Source organism: Stomoxys calcitrans, chromosome 4 (genome assembly GCF_963082655.1).
Source record: "Stomoxys calcitrans chromosome 4, idStoCalc2.1, whole genome shotgun sequence".
Classification (NCBI taxonomy): Eukaryota; Metazoa; Arthropoda; class Insecta; order Diptera; family Muscidae; genus Stomoxys; species Stomoxys calcitrans.
In genome coordinates, this window is record NC_081555.1 from 118,337,834 (window position 1) to 118,356,921 (window position 19,088).

A 19,088-nucleotide genomic window follows, 5' to 3' on the forward strand; every position below is an offset into this window, starting at 1 on the left:
GAATTGCCTCTAGAGGCTCAAGAAGTCAAGATCCAAGATCGGTTTATATGGGAGCTGTATCAGGTTATGTATCGATTTGCGCCATACATAGCACAGCTATTGGAAGTCGTAACAAAACACCTCATGCAAAATTTCAGTCAAATCGGATGAGAATTGCGCCCTCTAGAGGCTCAAGAAATCAAGATACAAGATCGGTTTATGTGACAGCTATACCAGATTATGAACTGATTTCAATCATACTAAGCGCAGTTTTTGGAAATGATACCTAAAAACCACATTCAAAATTGCAGTCAAATCGTATGAGAATTGCGCCCTCTAGAGGCTAAAGAAGTCAAGACTCAAGATCGGTTTTTATGGCAGCTATATCAAAACATAGACCGATTTAAACCATACTTAAAAAAGTTGTTGGAAGTGATACCAAAACACCATGTGTAAAATTTCAGTCAAACCAGGAGGGAATTGGACGGCGCTTCAAAAGTCCACCTACTGTTAAATACTTAATCGGATCCAAAGGATGGCTTGTTTGTGCATCACAGCCGCACTGAGGACGACACCATCTACATGCACTGAATTTAATGCTTCATCTTATGCCTCTGGACGTTCCGGCGAGACAAATTTCTGCAACCACCACCGTGAGTCTAAGGAAACGTTCTCTTTGGTCATGTGGCACATCGGACATTGAAACAATGTCCGATGTTCCAGGCAGTGTGGATTATACCCTACCTGAGCCGCTTTTTGATGAAAAGTACTATACCACTATTCCCGATAGAACCGATTGGAACTACAATATCCCTGGTAACAGAGGTAACATACGGGCCTGTTCCGGTTATCGAATTCGCAAAACGCAAGAAATTACTTTGCGCTTATTTTGCAAACTTTGCACTTGTGAGGTTTGAAATCACTCGGGATGCCTCTAACTGGATAGAAATTTAATTAAAGTAAGCTTTCAAATGTGACAAGGTTTGCAAGAAATATTCCAAACAAAATTTTTCTTTTTGCGTTTTCGTAAACCGGAACAGGACTGATAGACTTCTATACGGATGGTTGCAAACTAACCGACCAGATGGGCTTTGGGTGCACTCTGGATCTAGAACTGGTCATATCGAACAGGTTACCGGACCACTGCAGTGTGTATCAAGCGGAGATTCTTGCAATTAAGGAAGTACTGGAATGGCTGAGATATAATGTCATTACGACGATTGGCATAAATATCTTCTTAGACAGTCAGGCAGCCATTAAATCCCTGGAAAACGTATTTCTGAACAAACAAGTAAGAAGGCGTTAAGTTCGGCCAGGCCGAACTTTGGATACCCACCACCTCGGGTATAGATATGAACCACATTTCGTCAAAATCCAGTGAAAAATTCATACCTTATGCCCCATAGCAGCTCTATAGATATCATCCGATTTAGACCAAATGCTTATAAGTACAAGTCATTGTTCAACTGAGAGATAGGTCTATATGGCAGCTATATCCAAATCTGGACCGATCTGAGCCAAATTGAAGACAAATATCGAAGGGCCCAACACAAGTCATTGTCCCAAATTTCGGCGACATCGGACAATAAATGCGCTTTTTATGGGCCAAAACCTTAAATCGAGAGATCGGTCTATATGGCAGCTATATCCAAATCTGAACCGATCAGAGCCAAATAGAAGAAAAATGTCGAAAGGCCTAAGGCAAATCACTGTCCCAAATTTCGGCAAAATCGGATAATAAATGTGGCTTTTATGGGCCTAAGACCCTAAATCTGAGGATCGGTCTATATGGCAGCTATATCTAAATCTGGACCGATCTGAGCCAAATTGACGAAGGATGTCGAAGGGCTCAAATCAACTCACTGTCCCAAATTTCAGCAAAATCGGATAATAAATGTGGCTTTTATGGGCCTAAGACCCTAAATCGGCGGATCGGTCTATATGGGGGCTATGTCAAGATAAAGTCCGATATAGCCCATCTTCGAACTTAACCTGCTTATAGACAAAAAAAGAATCTGTGCAAAATTTCAGCTCAATATCTCAATTTTTAAAGACTGTAGCGTGATTTCAACAGACAGACGGACAGACGGACGGACATGTCTAGATCGTCTTAGATTTTTACGCTGATCAAGAATATATATACTTTATAGGGTCGGAAATGGATATTTCGATGTGTTGCAAACGGAATGACAAAATGAATATACCCCCATCCTTCGGTGGTGGGTATAAAAAACCGCGCTCGACTGTCGCAGATCTCTCAACGAGATGGCTGCCGGGCCAAAGAGATACCCCAGGGATAAGTAAAGTGGACGAGCTTGTAAAACTAGGAACTACCATACACACTCCAGGGATACTGGAATCGGATAATAAATGTGGCTTTTATGGGCCTAAGACCATAAATCGGAGGATCGGTCTATATGGCAGCTATATCCAAATTTGGACCGATCTGGGCCAAAATGAGGAAAGATGTCGAAGGGCTCAACACAACTCACTGTCCCAAATTTCAGCAAAATCGGATAATAAATGTGGCTTTTATGGGCCTAAGACCATAAATCGGAGGATCGGTCTATATGGCAGCTATATCCAAATTTGGACCGATCTGGACCAAATTGACGAAGGATGTCGAAGGGCTCAACGCAACTCACTGTCCCAAATTTCAGCAAAATCGGATAATAAATGTGGCTTTTATGGGCCTAAGACCCTAAATCTGAGGATCGGTCTATATGGCAGCTATATCCAAATCTGGACCGATCTGAGCCAAATTGACGAAGGATGTCGAAGGGCACAAATCAACTCACTGTCCCAAATTTCAGCAAAATCGGATAATAAATGTGGCTTTTATGGGCCTAAGACCCTAAATCGGCGGATCGGTCTATATGGGGGCTATATCAAGATAAAGTCCGATATAGCCCATCTTCGAACTTAACCTGCTTATAGACAAAAAAAGAATCTGTGCAAAATTTCAGCTCAATATCTCAATTTTTAAAGACTGTAGCGTGATTTCAACAGACAGACGGACAGACGGACGGACATGTCTAGATCGTCTTAGATTTTTACGCTGATCAAGAATATATATACTTTATAGGGTCGGAAATGGATATTTCGATGTGTTGCAAACGGAATGACAAAATGAATATACCCCCATCCTTCGGTGGTGGGTATAAAAAACCGCGCTCGACTGTCGCAGATCTCTCAACGAAATGGCTGCCGGGCCAAAGAGATACCCCAGGGATAAGTAAAGTGGACGAGCTTGTAAGACTAGGAACTACCATACACACTCCAGGGATACTGGAATCTGTGGGTGTGCCTCTAGTGACATATTAGCTAAGTTTTCGGGAACAGGCCTGAAGTACAACGAACGATAGATGGTCACAAAGAGGGGACTGTGAGCATTCCAAAACAATGTGGCCTAATATAGACTTGAAGTGGTTTACCGTTTTGCTGTCATTGGCTAGAACTGGCGTCTCAGTCATTGTGTCCGTCATGACAGGTCGCTGTCTAATCGGAAAGCATGTCGACATGCTGACATACTAAAGGTTGCCAGCAACGACTTTTGCAGAAGCTGTTAGGACATCGAAGAAGAAGAGGCTATAGAATACCTTCTGTATGTGTGTGTGTCCCGCACTGTCAGTCAGAAGGAGTTCCACTTTAGGTTCTCATTTCTTTGGGAACCTGTCTGAATTAGCGGATGTGAATATTCGCAAGTTATTGGGCTTTTTAAAGCGATCTGGATGGTTCAACGGTAGGAACTAGAAGGCATCATCCTTCTTCTGTTCCTGTAGTATCACAATGGATGAAAACGTCTAAGCGAGTCTAATAGCAGGCTGTCACTTAAACCTTGCCCATACCTAACTTTTTGGACTGGCTCATATTTGAATAAAATTTCAATAAAAACCGATTTTGCGAGATATCAACCCCAATTGTAACCCAATTTGAATGAAATTTGCTTCTTAAAGAGTTCTATGGAGGTGTAATTTCTTGAAATTACATCATTGTTTGTTTTACTTCAAATTGGTTTAACACACTGACATTAAGTCCTTTGCTCTTTGCCAGTTGGCCTCAATTTCAGCTGTTAATTTCATTTACTAAAACTAAATTCATAAAAACTACAAACTATCCATTTAAAGAGCATATTTCATTTCCTAAACCTTTTGGCATCGCATCCAACACTGTTTTGGGTCTCTGTCTTTTTGGGTGGGTATGAGGGTGTGTGTGAAGTGTGCTATACGTCATTACAACACATGAAATTTTAAATCTAGACCAACGTACTATTTTTTTGAGGAGAGCTTTTTGTTTTTATTTCCCCCTTTTAACATTTTTACTAGATGAGCTACAGCTCGCACACATTTACAGTCACCACGACCAAAAACAGACACTCACACATTCAAAGAAACTTTGTTCGGCAGCTTTCATTTGCCCATTGGCTCAGGATGTAACATGTAAATAAGGTGATTTCCTAGAATGATTGCCTCAGCTACATAATTTAAAAGTACATTTAAGCGAAGCACTGGTAGGGGATTTCTCTTCTCCTCCGGCCTGGCATACTCAAGTGCCGGTAATGAAATTAAATAAACTTTAAAGCAATTTTTCCATTTGGTCTTGCATGCAAGTTTTTGGAACTCTATGCTCAATGAGGATGTAAAAGGAGCATACATAACATCCAGGGATACTGGGGAAAATGGCCAGTGATTATTAATGAATGGAAGGCAATGGATGGGATTTTCCGCCTGGACAGATGAGCAATACAATTTGGCATGTATAAAACCCTGTGTCATTTGCAAGCAAGAATGATAAATTACCTATAAAATGGAGTCGACTCGACTCATGCTGATATGAAGTTTGTTTTTTGTTACTATGCCAAAAACAACCTTAACTGTCCATGCATTTTGACAATCTTAATGAATTTGAAGATAAATAGAAACAAAAATGGATAAATTAAAGTAAGGTGATTTTAAATACACTAATTACAAGGAGTTTTCAAAGTAAATAAATTGAATTTTCTGGGAAAGAGATACAGGAACCAGAATCTGGAATACATTTAAAACATCAGGAAAATATAAATCAATTTTTACATAAAATAATATTTTTGTTTGTTTCTTTCTTTAGAGAAAATTTCACTGAAATTTTGTTTTTAGAGAAAATTTCACTGAAATTTCGTCTTTAGAGAAAATTTCACTGAAATTTCCTCGTTAGAGAAAATTTCACTGAAATTTCGTCTTTAGAGAAATTTCACTGAAATTTTGTCTTTAGAGAAAATTTCCCTGAAATTTTGTCTTTGGAGAAAATTTCACTGAAATTTCGTCTTTAGAGAAAATTACACTGAAATTTTGCCTTTCAAGAAAATTTCACTGAAATTTCGTCTTTAGAGAAAATTTTACTAAAACTTTGTCTTTAAAGAAAATTTCACTGAAATTTTGTCTTTAGAGAAAATTTCACTGAAATTTTGTCTTTAGAGAAAATTTCACTGAAATTTTGTCTTTAGAGAAAATTTCACTGAAATTTTATCTTTAGAGAAAATTTCAACGAAATTTTGTCTTTAGAGAAAATTTCAACGAAATTTTGTCTTTAGAGTAAATTTCAACAAAATTTTGTCCTTAGAGAAAATTTCACTGAAATTTTGTCTTTAGAGAAAATGTCACTGAAATTTTTGTCTTTAGAGAAAATGTCACTGAAATTTTTGTCTTTAGAGAAAATTTCACTAAAATTTTGTCTTTAGAGAAAATTTCACTAAAATTTTGTCTTTAGAGAAAATTTCACTAAAATTTTGTCTTTAGAGAAAATTTCACCGAAATTTCGTCTTTAGAGAAAATTTCACCGAAATTTCGTCTTTAGAGAAAATTTCACTAAAATTTTGTCTTTAGAGAAAATGACACTGAAATTTTGTCTTTAGAGAAAATTTCACTAAAATTTTGTCTTTAGAGAAAATTTCACTGAAATTTTGTCCTTAGAGAAAATTTCACTGAAATTTCGTCTTTAGAGAAAATTTCACTGAAATTTCGTCTTTAGAGAAAATTTCACTGAAATTTCCTCTTTAGAGAAAATTTCACTGAAATTTCGTCTTTAGAGAAAATTTCACTAAATTTCGTCTTCAGAGAAAATTTCACTGAAATTTCGTCTTTAGAGAAAATTTCACTGAAACTTTGTCTTTAAAGGAAATTTCGCTGAAATTTTGTCTTTCGAGAAAATTTTATTAAAATTTTGTTTTTAGAGAAAATTTCACTAAAATTTTGTCTTTAGAGAAAATTTCACTAAAATTTTGTCTTTAGAGAAAATGTCACTGAAATTTTTGTCTTTAGAGAAAATGTCACTGAAATTTTTGTCTTTAAAGAAAATTTCACTAAAATTGTCGGATCTTGGAGCAAGCGGCTCGCTACAACGCCCTCCGCCCTCCAGGTTAAGGGCAGCTGAAGGCGAGCGTCGGATCTTGGAGCGCGGCTCGCGACAGCGAGTGATACATGTGGGATCCCACAAAACCCATGCGTTTGGGGCGCTGGGCCATTAACCCGCCCCCGGAAAACTATGGGAATCACTAGAAAAAAAGGTATAGCAAAACCGGACCCCGCTAACGTTGACGACCCACGCAAACGAAAAAAGAACCATGATTTACGGATCTGCACCTGGAATGTCCGAACTCTCTTTAGAGAAGGTGCAGAATACGCGTTCGCTGGTGAATGAGAGAATTACAAGACAGATATAACCGCTATACAGAAAGTGCGATGGGCTGGGAATGGCGCCACTACAACACCAAATATTGACGAAATATACTAAAGCTGCCATAACACGAGGCATGAATTTGGCTGTGGATTTGTGGTTAGTGGGAGACTAAAACACCTTGTCTCCAGCTTTACTCCGGCGGATGAGAGGCTAGCCACAATCCGCATAAAAGACAAATTCTTCAACATCAGCCTTATTTGTGCCCATGCCCCAACGGAAGACAAGGACGAGCAGACCAAGGATATATTCTACGAGCGCCTAGAGAAAGAATATGACCGCTGCCCCGCCCATGATTTTAAAATCGTTCTGGGAGGCGAAGAGGATACCGCAGAACCAATCCCTGATGATGGTATAGAATGTTTACCTCCTAGTCAGAATGAGGTCCAAGTAGCAGTGACCCGACTAAAGAACAATAAGGCAGCAGGAGCCGACGGGTTACTCGCTGAACTATTTAAGACCGGAGGCGACACGCTGATAAAGCATATGCATCAGCTTATCTGCACAATCTGGCTAGAAGAACGCATACACAATCTGGCTAGAAGAACGCATACAGGAACCTCAGCATACTATGTCCCGTACACAAGAAAGGAGACAAGACGGAATGTGCCAATTACTGAGGCATAAGTCTCCTCCCCATCGCATACAAGATACTCTCGAGCGTACTGTGTGAAAGATTAAAACCTAAAGTCAATGAGATAATTGGGACATATCAATGCGGCTTTAGACCTGGTATATCCACCCTAGACCAGATATTCACACTGCGCCAATCCTGGAAAAGACCCGAGAAGGACAAATCAACACCTACCATCTTTTTGTTAACTACAAAGCCGCCTTTGATACTCCTTTACGTTTAAAGGTATTTCAAGCCATGTCTGAGTTTGGTATCCCTGCATAATTAATAAGACTCTGCAGTATGACAATTGCTGATACCCGTTCCACAGTAAAAATAGCAAAAAATCTCTCCGAACCATTCACTACCAAACGAGGTTTCAGACAAGGAGACAGCCTATCGTGTGATCCCTTTAATATCCTGTTGGAGAAGATTTTACGAGATGCATATGTGAAAAGATATGGCACACTAATAACAAGAGAACACATGCTACTCGCCTATGCCGACGACATCGATATCATCGGTCGGTCACCGGAAGTAGTAACTGCAGCCTTTGAAAGAATCGAAAGAGAGTCAGTGAAAATGGGTCTGGTAGTAAATGGAAATAAGACGAAATTGATGATTTCAACTCCCAAAAAGCCTTGCACAGAAGAAGGTAAAGAAAATGGAGAAAGTTGGGAACCACAACTTTGAGACGTCAGTAACTTTATCTACCTCGGCACCGCCGTAGCCGAAACGAATGACACCAATTTTGAGATAAAGCGAAGAATAATACTGGCAAACAGATGCTACTTTGGACTAAGTAAGCAGTTTAGAAACAAGGCCACCTCTCGACAGACGAAGATGACACTATACAAGACACTGATACTACCCGTGTTGTTATATGGTTCTGAAGCATGGGTGCTTATGAAAGCAGATGAGGCAGTGCTTGGAGTATTTGAGAGAAAGATTCTTCGTAAAATATATGGACCAGTTTGCGTTAAGGGAGAATATAGGCGTCGTATCAACCAGGAGCTTTATGAGCTGTATGACGACTATAGCATAGTAACAGGTATCAAAATACAATGGCTGCGATGGCTAGGCCATGTTGTCAGAATGGATGAAGAAGCTCCAGCAAAAAAGTTTTTTGAAGGCAAACACTGTGGTTCACGCCAACCGGGAAGACCAAAAGCCCAATGGAAATATCAAGTGATCAAGTGGTGGGAGACTCTTCGAAACTGTGAGAGATTTAAGAATGATCGCAGAAGATCGAGGCGCTTGGAACGCTATCCTTCGTTCGGTTAGTCGAACAGATGTTCTGTCTTATTCAATTAAGGTAAAGTTCAACGTATTTGCTCGAAATTTGATACGGATTGTCTAATAACCCATCTAAAGACATCCGATGAGGACCATCAAAATTGGTTTCTTATGACTTCAGAAAAAATTTCATTTGCATTTTGAGAAAAAATATCACTGAAATTACGTCTTTAGTTTGAAATTCACTGGATTTTGATTTTTATCTGATATTGTGTTGCCCAAAAAGTAATTGCGGATTTTTCATATAGTCGGCGTTGACAAATTTTTTACAGCTTGTGACTCTGTAATTGCATTCTTTCTTCTGTCAGTTATCAGCTGTTACTTTTAGCTTGCTTTAGAAAAAAAAGTGTAAAAAAGTATATTTGATTAAAGTTCATTCTAAGTTTTATTAAAAATGCATTTACTTTCTTTTAAAAAATCCGCAATTACTTTTTGGGCAACCCAATATATTGTCTTTAAAGAAAATTTTTGCTAAAATTTGCCCTTTAGAGCAAATGTATTCAATGGAAAAAATTTCACTGAAATTTTGTGTTTAGGGAAAATATCACTGCAATTTTGTTTTTGATATTTATTTCATTGAGGAGGCTAGCCTATGACGCTGAACTTTTGGGTTCGAATCCTGTCGAGATCATCAGAAAAAGTGTTCAGCGGTGGTTTTTCCCTCCTAATGATGGCGTTATTTATGAGGTCCTTACCATTTTGTATGGCAGCCATGTAAGATTTCTAAATAAAGAGGTGTGGCACTGCTGCACCCCGTAGGGCTATTAAAAGGAGGTCCCTTATCATTGAACATAAACTTAACTCAAACAGCACTCATTAATATGTGAGAAGTTTGCCCGTGTGTTTTAGTGGAAAGTTCATGGGCAAATTTGCATTATTTTCATTGAAATTTTGTCTTTAACCGAAATTTCGTCTGTAGAAAAATATTACAGAAATTTGGACTTTGCGTTGACATACTTTGTTTTTAGACAAAATGCATTTTTTTCTTGGGCATAAATTTACGTATTGTTCATGACCTTTATGGCTTTCGTTTCAGTGCACTTGTTTTCGTTTACCCAAATTAAGTCTTGTCCTTATTTCTAAAAGTGCCTTTTGCATTTTGCCTGGCCAAAGTAATTCAGCACAATAACAAAATAAGCGTTCTTGGGTCTTAATTAGAGAACAGCAATTCACTTTTGAGTCTTATGCAATTTCTTAGGGCAATTAAAACTGTCTTGCATAATTGCATGAAGTAGTTTTGTGAAAACGAATTCCATCATCAGAACTTAGGAGACTCAACAATGTAGACTTCCGCTAAAAAGGGCAACCATGTCTTCCGCCCATCCACATCCAAGTGCGCCACTTTAGCGGATACACATTTAACGTTGTATTGCCAGAGCCAAGGCCTTTCTCTTTCACTCTGCAATTCAAGACAATGGTGCAACAACACAAATGGTGGTGGGTGGGCCAGTCAGTGATTATGGGGATGTCTGAAAAACTTCACAGAAAAAAAAAAATGGAAAACAGCAAACATAAATCCATTGCATAGTAAATCTTTTATGCTGCGAAAGAGCATTACAAGTTTTGAGTAACTCTAAACAACGAGATGAACATTTTCGCAAAATTAATTATGTCTAGCAACTTTTTGCTTTTAACAGTTTCACTGATTTTCCCTAACTCTTACCGTTGTTGTAGTTGTTTATTTTATATTTTCATCTCAATTTTCTTTGTGTTTTTGTTATATTTTTACAGTTTTGGCAACCAAATATTTATGGACGTATAACAATTTTCGAAGAGTATTTTCGCGGAAGTTTTCTACAAAATTAAAAGCTGTGAACGCAGGTTAGTATGGAAATTTTGGTTAAATGTAGTAGCATAAGATTAAATGAACTAGTAATAAATCCACTAGTATTTAAGTAAAATTTTTCTTTAAAGTAATATTTTTTAGTAAAATTTCCTTCAGTTAAATTTTTAGTACAATTTTCTTCAGTAAAATTTTCTGATAAAACAAAATTTCAACATAAAGGTTGACAGTCTGTCTTTCATCCTTTTTGCTGAAGACTCTTGAGACATTGATAGAAACATATCTTAGGGCAAAGATCCCTGGAGATCGCCTGGCGTGGAAACAGCATGCATTTTGTAAGGGCAAGTCCACTGAAACAGCCTTTTACGGAAATCTTTCGCCTTCGTGTGTTAGGGTTTTCCTGCTTTCGAAATGAAAATTACATTCGTGTCCCTCTACTCCATGCATATATATGACATTCTGATACAAGCAGAGTATATCTCCCTAAGCCAGGGATCCAGTTTATCAGTCACAGCTTGAAATTCAACCGGTGATACATCATCAGGTCCTGGCGACTTACGGGAGTCGAAACCTCTCATCGCCCAAACGATTTTCGATTCAGACCCCAACCTCTTCTGGCGCCACGTTGTCCGTTGGATAATTTCCCGGGAAATGTGTATCAATGTATCCTCCACGGAGACACAGAGTTCCACCCATGATTTGTCCTGAGCCTTTAGCAACACACCCTTATATTTTCTTAGCTCAGCCTTATAGATGTCCCAACCGTGTAGTGCACTTATGGCTTTCACTGTGTTCAAGAGTTTTCTGTAGTCCTTCCTTAGATCAACCGCTCTGGGGTCCACCATGGCTGTCTCTGTGGAGTCAAGTGTGTCATTCAGGGCCTTCTTGAACCGCTTGACCATTATGTCTATATCCTCCGCAGTTTCCACCTCCTTTTCTGGTCTAGAAGGGTCAGACGTGCAGAATTTGCGCCGAAATTTATCCCAAACTGCCTTTCCTCTGTTTAGCCGAGCGCCAATTCTGCAGTAGTTTCTCCAAGGCTGAAACTAATAAAACGATGATCAGAGAAGCTGTGTTCATCCAAAACTTTCCAGTCTTATATTCTTACGCTTATATCTTCCGATACAAAGTTAAGCTTTTCAACCAGCGACTTAAGGTTTGAAGGCGTCTTCTCTGAATCGTGTGCCATATATAGGGAAGCTAGTCGGTAATGAAACTTGTTTATTTCAAGGCTGGCTACTACTAAATCTTCAGTGCTTAGCTACGGAAGAAGAAAAACGTTTCGACTACTCTTTGCAAGAGTGTCTCTTATTGTCCGTACCCCTGAGTAGTTTAAATACCGAAATTCTTAGTACGCGAACCATTCCTCCACACACCCATGGTTCTTGGATAAGCAGGACCACAGTCAGGATTCAGAACTTTAACCACTGTTGTGTTAGCCTCGTCTTCTGATTCCTTCAGGAGTTCATCCTCACAAGATTCGAAAGATCTTATCATGATGATCTTCCGTACGCATCCTGGGGCAGGGGAGAAAGCTGTGGAACCACTCTTCCTCAGAAGACTTGACATTTGCGGTGTGGACGATTCCTCCTTAGATGCTTCACTAGCTGCTGCTGTCGAAGTACTTTTTGAGTTCCTTGCTTTGCCGTTGGCGCACACTTTTAGCCCAGACCAACTTTGTGACCCACCCACACAGGGCTTGTCGGGCCCCGTTTGGATGCCTTACCCTTCTGTCTCGATTGTGGCAAGGGGATTTTCAGGCTCCTGCAATCCGCCAGACTTTAGCGAAGTGGTCAATAGTTCCTCGGGCAAGTGTTCAGCAACAACTGCTGAGTCGTCCCCTGATTCCCCACCCCCACCGCCTACATAGACCTTTAGTTTCAACTTGTTGAATACGTAGGATACAACCCCTTCAGACTTTTTGAGGTCTGCAAGACAGCAGCAGTTCAGTACGAATACTGGATGTCTTCGGTCACCATCAGACTCATCCAATCTTCCAATCGTCAGGTCGGTCCCGATACCAGCCTGCATCGTCACAAACTGAGGGTGACCCACGAAATTCCGCAAGGACATCGGAGTATACTGATGACTGCTCATTGACTATCCCACTCCAATTATTCCTAGGTATTCAGCCCTGTTCTTTTCCCTTCTCGACAACTGCCATCACCAAACTGTCCCTATCGACATTAGCAAAGTTTCTTGGACCCATCTTACACTTGTTCGTCTTAGTTCATTTAGGTATGGGATGCCCTCCAGGTGACCGCAGCCTTTTGGCTGACTGCGGTTCAGTTTCCGAATCTAGAAGTGTAGTTTTTAGGGTAGCCTGTGCAGCGAATCCCTGAGTCCAATGTAGGGAGTCTCTCTCCCTATTAGTGAGAGTCTTAGGATGATTCGCACCAAGCCTCCCAATAAACCTGAGAGCAATGCGTCTTCTATTACTACAACCTTTAAAAAAACGTGTTGGTTTGCCAGGGAAGGCCGATTTCAGTGAAATTTTCTCTAAAGACAAAATTTTAGTGAAATTTTCCCATAATTTTCTCTAATGACAAAATTTCAGTGAAACTTTCTCTAAAGAAAAAATTTCAGTGAAATTTTCTCTAAAGAAAAAATTTCAGTGAAATTTTCTCTAAAGGCAAAATTTCAGTGAAATTTTCTCTAAAGACAAAATTTCAGTGAAATTTTCTCTAAAGACAAAATTTCAGTGAAATTTTCTCTAAAGACAAAATTTCTGAAAAAATTTCTCTAAAGACAAAATTTCAGTGAAATTTTCTCTAAAGACAAAATTTCAGTGAAATTTTCTCTAAAGACAAAATTTCAGTGAAATTTTCTCTAAAGACAAAATTTCAGTGAAATTTTCTCTAAAGACAAAATTTCAGTGAAATTTTCTCTAAAGACAAAATTTCAGTGAAATTTTCTCTAAAGACAAAATTTCAGTGAAATTTTCTCTAAAGACAAAATTTCAGTGAAATTTTCTCTAAAGACAAAATTTCAGTGAAATTTTCTCTAAAGACAAATTTCAGTGAAATTTTCTCTAAAGACAAAATTTCAGTGAAATTTTCTCTAAAGACAAAATTTCAGTGAAATTTTCTCTAAAGACAAAATTTCAGTGAAATTTTCTCTAAAGACAAAATTTCAGTGAAATTTTCTCTAAAGACAAAATTTCAGTGAAATTTTCTCTAAAGACAAAATTTCAGTGAAATTTTCTCTAAAGACAAAATTTCCGTGAAATTTTCTCTAAAGACAAAATTTCAGTGAAATTTTCTCTAAAGACAAAATTTCAGTGAAATTTTCTCTAAAGACAAAATTTCAGTGAAATTTTCTCTAAAGACAAAATTTCAGTGAAATTTTCTCTAAAGACAAAATTTCAGTGAAATTTTCTCTAAAGACAAAATTTCAGTGAAATTTTCTCTAAAGACAAAATTTCAGTGAAATTTTCTCTAAAGACAAAATTTCAGTGAAATTTTCTCTAAAGACAAAATTTCAGTGAAATTTTCTCTAAAGACAAAATTTCAGCGAAATTTTCTCTAAAGACAAAATTTCAGTGAAATTTTCTCTAAAAACAAAATTTCAGTGAAATTTTCTCTAAAAACAAAATTTCAGTGAAATTCTCTCTAAAGACAAAATTTCAGTGAAATTTTCTCTAAAGACAAAATTTCACTGAAATTTTCCCTAAAGACAAAATTTCAGCGAAATTTTCTCTAAAGACAACATTTCAGTGAAATTTTCTCGAAATACAAAATTTCAGTGAAATTTTCTCGAAATACAAAATTTCAGTGAAATTTTCTCGAAATACAAAATTTCAGTGAAATTTTCTCTAAAGACAAAATTTCAGTAAAATTTTCTCTAAAGACAAAATTTCAGTGAAATTTTCTCTAAAGTTAAAATTTCAGTGAAATTTTCTCTAAAGACAAAATTTCAGTGAAATTTTCTCTAAAGACAAAATTTCAGTGAAATTTTCTCTAAAGACAAAATTTCAGTGAAATTTTCTCTAAAGACAAAATTTCAGTGAAATTTTCTTTAAAGAAAATTTTAGTGATTTTTTTTTTTTGATAAGCTTTTAGTGAAAGAACTTAAATGTTGGTTAAATAAAATTGTATCGGTTTAATATTTTCAAATCATAATCCGCTCCTCTTTCATCTGACCTCGTTTTGACTCTTGTTTAAGTGCTGTTGCTGTTGTTGTTGTTTTCATTTTTCATTTGGCATTTTGCACAGCTGACAAGAATTCTTTAGGTTTAAAGAAAGTTGAAAACATTTCATTGAAATCCAAAGTAAAGGATGAAGTTTTCTCTTTTTCCTTGTTTGCAAGGCAAATGGGTTTTTTGTCCCATTTCATATTACTTTTATCATCTTGCCAATGGTACGACGGCATTGCCAAATATTCGGCGCGGAAATAGAGGATTAATCCAAAAAAAAAAAAAAAAAAAAAAAAATACTGTCGCCGTCGCTCGTCATCATTGTCGTTGTTGGCCGTGGCCATAGTTGAAGTCGACAACAGAAAAATACTTTCGTCGTTTTAACACTGGAAAATAATTTGATAAATTTCGTGTTTATGGCTGGAAAAAGACGTAGATGATGATGAAGTAGTCCAAAATTGAGAAAACAGCATAAAACAAACAAACAAGCTGGTGTAGAGGAAAAACTTTTTGAAACTTTTGTGGCACCTGTCTACATGAGGGTTTTTCATTTGTTGTTTTTGGTGAGGTCTTATGCAAAATTTAAGAAAAAAAAAAAAAAACGTTTTGAAACAACCGTGTCACATTTTGGGATTTTTCTTTGGTTTTCCTCTTGACATGAAAAGCAAAAGTCTTTTTCTTTTTTCTTGCGTTATTTTGCAATTGTGGTTGTTTATATTCTTATTTTTGTTTGTTTGTCGCTTTAAGACGTTTTAATTAAATAAATAGCGTTCTTTTTAGTCAAACATACTTTAAGCTCGAAATTTTGGCAAACAACCTTAACCATGCGTAAAATGTTTCGAAAGAGATGTAGCTTAAAATTGGTTACAGGGAAAGATTCAATGACATCATTTTGGAGCAGGAGCCGTTGCCACCCGTCCTCTCATTTCAGCGCCTCCATACAGTCATAGTCTTAGTCCTTACCGACAGGGGCGCAATGGGTACAATAGTGCTAGTGGTATTCATTTTCTTGGTAAAACACCCTGTGTCTCTCCCCATTGGGACATAAATGAAAAAGCATGTAGGCGTCATTTCTTATTTTTTAGATATGCCAGTCACAATTTTGTAAGACTTCTTGTATGCATACCCTTTAAAAAGTTTTGTTTTGTAAAACGTGTATCACAAACCTTTGCTAAACCGGCAAAAAAATTGTAAGTCTCTAGTTTTTAGTTGATATATTTTTTGGTGAATTTTACGAATTCTATTTGGACTTGGTGTATGAGTGTGGGACTGCAGCAAGCAGTACAAAATATTGTACACAACAGGCGACCAGTGTTCACCGCCCACGGTAAAGCTATAAAATGTCTTCGAAATGCTGTTGATGCATAAATCGTCCGTTGAATGAATTCCATAAAATAATTGTTCAAGTACACCATGGCGTATGAGGCATATTGTTGTCAAACAAAGTATACGTTACGTATACGCATGGCGGTACTTGATAATGTGAAAAATACCAGTACAGTGTATATTAAACCGTACCAAGCTACAAAGGAGAATTTTTATACCCACCACCGAAGAATAGAGGGTATATTAATTTTGTCATTCCATTTACAACACGTCGAAATATCCATTTCCGACACTATAAAGTATCGTCGTAAAAATCTAAGACTATCAATCTATCAATGTCCGTCCGCCCGTCTGTCCGTCTGTATGTTGAAATCACGCTACAGTCTTTAAAAATAAAGATATTGGCCTGAAACTTTCCACAGAGTCTGTTTTTGTTCATAAGCAGGTTAAGTTCGAAGATGGGCTATATGGGACTATATCTTGATATAGCCCCCATATAGACCGATCCGCCGATTCGAGTCTTAGGCCCATAATAGCCTCATTTATTATCCGATTTTGCTGAAATTAGGACCAGCGAGTTGTGTTAGACCAGTTGATATTCCTCTTCAATTTCGCTCCGATCGATCCAGATTTTGATATGGCTGTCATATAGACCGATCTCTCGATTTAAGGTCTTGGGCCCATAAAAGGCGTATCTTTTAACCGATGTCGCCGAAATTTGGGACAGTGAGTAGTGTTAGGACCCTCGAAATTCTTCCGAAATTTTGCCCCGATCGGATATAGCTGCCATATAGACCGATTTCTGAGTTTAAGGTTTTGTGCCCACGAAAGGGGCATTTATTGTTCGCCGTCGCCGAAATTTGCAACAGTAAGTTCCATTAGGCCTCTCGAAATCTTTCTGCAATTGGCCTAGATCGGTCCAGATTAGTATATAGCTGCCATATTAACCGATCTCTCGATTTAAGTTTTTGGGCCCACAAAAGGCGCATTTATTGTCCGATGTCACCGAAATTTGGGATAGTGAGTTGTGTTAGGACCCTCGAAATCTTTCCGGAATTTGGCCCCGATCGGTTCAGATTTGGATATAGCTGCCATTAGACCGATCTCTCGATTTAAGGTTAAGGACCAACAAAAGGCGCACTTATTTTCCGATGTCGCCGAAATTTGGGACAGTGTGGTTTTGTTAGGCCCTTCGACGTCCTTCCCCAATTTGGCCCAGATCTGTCCATATTTAAATATAGCTGCCATATAGAGCGATCTCTCGATTGAAGGGCTTGGGCCCATAAAAGGCGCATTTATTGTCCGATTTAGCCAAAATTTGGGACAGTATTTATTGTCCGATGTCGCTGAAATTTGGGACAGTAAATTATGTTAGGCCCTTCGACATCTTTCTGCAATTTGGCCTAGATCGCTCCAGATTTGGATATAGTTCAGATGGGTCTATATTTGGATATAGCTACCAAATCGACCAATATTTTGTTCAACGAAATTGAACATTGGTCATAAGACCACTCAATGTCCGTGCCGAATTTGGTCCAAAATCGACCATATTTCGATATAGCTGCTATGGGGCATAAATTATGAAATTTGTATCAGACTTAGACTAAAGGTGGTTTAAATATATACTCGAAGTGGCTGTAGTAAAGACGTGGGTTGAGGTGGCGATGGCGTAGAATCGAAAGACAGATAGAGTGATGCCAGGTATGGTCCACCGTCTCCCTGTCTCACTACTGTTGTATCCGACGTTGGAAACTTTGGGAAAATACATTATTTAAATTTGTATGACAAATATCGCAGGTCCTCGGTCGAATACCAGTGTTAGCATAGAATATTTCGTAGTTGATATGGTTCAGTCCAGAAACTTGTTCCGGGTCGTCCATGGCTCCTGAATTAAGGCAATATGAATCTTGCGCTTGTTGATTTTCTCCATTAGAGTTTGTTTAGCTGTCTAGCCCCGGTGGAGGTTAACTGGGCTTCTTGGAAATGGGTGATGATCTCATCTCCCGCTCCCTGTTCATTAGCCTGCATTGACTTAGCTGTCACTGCACTGTCTGATGTTATCGTATTAGATTCTTTGCCTATCCGAATCTTTATAAAGTCGGTAATGGTTCCATCGCCGAGTCCTTGTTCGTTAGGCTGTATTGAGATTCACGTCCCTGTACTGCCTGAAGTTTCAATACCAAGATTTTATCTTAAGTAAATGGGATTCTTGGGAATAGGTGATGGTTCCATGGTCGGCTCCCTGTTCGCTAGGGTGCGTTGAGACTCCTGTCACTGCACTGCGTGATGTTTCAGTATTAGAATCTTTACCTATTCTAATCCTCCTTATCTTGAAATCGGCGATGGATCCGTCGTCGGGTCTCTGTTCATTAGGCTGTGTTGGGTCTCCCGCCCCTGCACTATCTTATGTTTTAGTATTAAGATCTTTGCTTATCCTAGTCTTCCCAATATTAAGATAGATGGTGATTATCTTGTCGTTAGCCCCCTGTCTGTTGGGCGGTATTAAATCACCTGTCACTGCTAGGCCTGATATCACAATATGAGGATTTTTGCCTATTCTAGTCTTCCCAATCTTGAACAAGACGGCCATGTTCCCGTAGTGTGCCATGCCTTTAGTCTAAGCCATGCTTGTCACGGAGACTTGATCAATGCTAACCACAAAGAAAGTTCTTTCATCCATTTCCTCCCTGTGCAAGACCTCCCACTTCTCTGCGACCAAACCTTGGATTTGCTGGCCCAAGTATCACAACATGCGTCCCTTCGCATATTTGCTGCCCAATCCCTTGATGAAGACCGTCGCCTTTGTGAGCTGAGGGATGTCCATCTTTCTCACAAGGTCGAGCTGTGTGATGGTATCAATGCATTCCGCCGACGCAAAACGCATCGTAAATATGTCTCCGTCGTCGTGTCCCGGATTGGTTTTCGGTCTTCTTTTAAGGTTACCACTGCCATCGCTCACTTCTGCCGTCATCCCGCTGCCCTTATCTCTCGATTCGGCTGCGATGAGTGTTGCATTGACACTGTCTGAATCCGAGTACTAAACTCCGACGGAAGACAAAGACGTGCAGACCAAGGATATTTTCTACGAGCGCCTAGAGAGAGAATATGACCGCTGCCCCGTCCATGATATCAAAATCGTTCTGGGAGATTTTAATGCGAAGATAGGGTAGGAAGACATTTTTGGTCCAACAGTCGGAAAGTTTAGCCTCCACGAGATAACGTCCTGTAATGGGTTGAGGCTGACA

The 19,088-nt window shown here is 38.6% G+C and overlaps 1 protein-coding gene and 1 long non-coding RNA gene across 3 annotated transcripts in view; one reads left to right on the forward strand and one right to left on the reverse strand.

Moving 5' to 3' along the window:
- LOC106080881 (basic-leucine zipper transcription factor A) overlaps positions 1 to 19,088 on the reverse strand; it is a 433,190-nt gene that overhangs the window by 264,342 nt on the left and 149,760 nt on the right. The gene's annotated exons all lie outside the window — the stretch shown is intronic.
- The window catches only part of LOC131996710 (uncharacterized), a 329,687-nt gene that overhangs the window by 111,146 nt on the left and 199,453 nt on the right, over positions 1 to 19,088 (forward strand). Inside the window, exon 2 of the long non-coding RNA XR_009397943.1 lies at positions 10,331 to 10,420. This is a non-coding gene — a long non-coding RNA (uncharacterized LOC131996710). The remainder of the gene's footprint in view (positions 1 to 10,330; positions 10,421 to 19,088) is intronic.